The 2,142-nt window shown below is 29.2% G+C and overlaps 1 non-coding gene across 1 annotated transcript; it reads left to right on the top strand.

Annotated features, from left to right (window-relative positions):
• The first annotated feature begins 470 nt into the window (after positions 1–470).
• On the top strand, positions 471–543 carry TRNAA-AGC. Its single transcript has one exon. It is a non-coding gene; the product is annotated as a tRNA-Ala (tRNA).
• The last annotated feature ends 1,599 nt before the right edge of the window (positions 544–2,142 follow it).

Below are 2,142 nucleotides of genomic sequence, written 5' to 3'. Positions count from 1 at the left end.
CTTGCATCTCCAAATGAATCGATCACTAAACTTATGAAATAATGAGCGGAGATATTAGAGCATGGATAGTAGAGCGCTCACTTCTGATGTGGAAAGTACGGGGTTGATATCTTGCATCTCCAAATGAATCGATCACTAAATATATTATTTCTTTTCAATTTTTTCTTATTTACGACATAATGAGCATGGATAGTTTTTCATGTCACTATTATTGATGACGAGACGTTAGGATTTTGTGACATAAGAATCGTGGGGATGTAGCTCAAATGGTNGACCACTTGCTTTGCATGCGAGAGTTACGGGGATAAATACCACGCATCTCCAAAATAAAACTATCTATTATTAAATATATTATTGAAAATTATTTCTTTTCAATTTTTCCTTATTCATGACAGGTTTAGTAGCGATATTTCTTCATTTTCACTATTATTGATGATGGAAAATTTAGGGTTTTGTGATGCAAAGATTGTGGGGATGTAGCTCAGATGGTAGAGTGCTCGCTTAGCATGCGAGAGGTATGGGGATCGATACCCCGCATCTCCAAAAATAAGACTATCTATTATTAAATATATTATTTCTTTTCAATTTTTCCTTATTTATGACATGTTGGGTAGCAATATTTCTTCATTTTCACTATTATTGATGACGGAAAATTTAGGGTTTTGTGATGTAAAGATTGTGGGGATGTAGCTCAGATGGTAGAGTGCTCGCTTAGCATGCGAGAGGTATGGGGATCGATACCCTGCATCTCGCTTCTATCACCATAATATAAACACTACACGCTTGTAAATTAAATTATATCTACTACCTCTGAAATTTTTCACGACAAACCTTTTCAACAAACTTACTTTGCTCATGAATACTTTGGAGTTCAATATTTATAGTTGGAGAACGCTATTCAAATTGATATGGTGAATCTTACAACAAAGTCTAATTGTTGCATTGCTTTAGTCAAACAACCAAGACTAGTGTATTACCAATAGTATAAACATTTTGTACGTGTATTTTCTTACATATTAACAATTGTATACAAATAATAATTAAATTTATGAGTAGAAGTTTGGATGGAGTTTTATTGAATAGATAATCTTAAATTATATCTAAAAATATATAAGATTTTTTTTTTCTTTTTATATATATTCAGGAGAACAAAACAAAGATTCAAGAAGATGTCATTCATGCCATGTTTTAATTTTTATTCATTCCTATTTCTCAAAGATTAAAAAAAAAAAAGTTATCCTCTCTCAAATATGGTTGGTTATTTGATTATTTTCTCTTGAGTGAATGAAACACATTCTCTACCCAAGTAATTACAAGATGCAAGCTTCACACTAAGAGGAATCAAAGTCCCAAGTATCAACGTTAAGTGTCAATTTTTATTCTCCATCTCAACATAAATTAAACTTATTTTCGTGAAGATATCTATTTATAAAAGCAAAATATCTCAGAGTCGTAAAAAGAAAAATGAGATATAGATACTAAACATAAATATGATACCAAATAGATATGGTAACATGTCATTCTTAAAAAACTAGGACACCGATGTGACAATGATACATTAATTAAAAAGAATTATTTCAAAAAATTTATCAATTTTATATTAGAAATAAATTCATATAAATAAGTTTATATATTTGTATACTTAAAAAAAAGCTTAATGTACGTTTCACTCTCAAAATATATTCAAAGTCAAGTGTCTGATACGATGGATTATAAATTTGTAATGTATCCATTGTATTAACAAGTGTTCAGTACATGCCCAACACGTGTCAGATTAGTGACACTAAGTTATTCTCATACTTTCTTTACACCCATTTAAAGTACTTTGAAAACTAGCATGTCAAATATTATAATTGACTAACTACAACTTCAATTTTGTGCTTTAAGGATGTTTTTGACCAAAGAGAAATAAAATCCTTAATTTAGTACATGGTAGCAACGATAGACATGAGAATGAGTTATTCTCATATGGAAAGAGATTTAACCTTAAGTTATATCTCATATCCTCTTTTAACCCATTATTTAGTTTTATTTAGTATGTTTTAGAAAGATATGTCCATCAATCGCAAAAAAAATAAAATAAATAGAATAGATTAAATTAGCCCAAAGTAATGACTAACATAATTAAAAAAAAAAAAAAAA

This window comes from Cucurbita moschata, unplaced genomic scaffold (assembly GCF_002738365.1).
Source record: "Cucurbita moschata cultivar Rifu unplaced genomic scaffold, Cmos_1.0 Cmo_Scf00109, whole genome shotgun sequence".
Taxonomy (NCBI): domain Eukaryota; kingdom Viridiplantae; phylum Streptophyta; class Magnoliopsida; order Cucurbitales; family Cucurbitaceae; genus Cucurbita; species Cucurbita moschata.
This window is presented reverse-complemented; position numbering and strand designations above follow the sequence as displayed.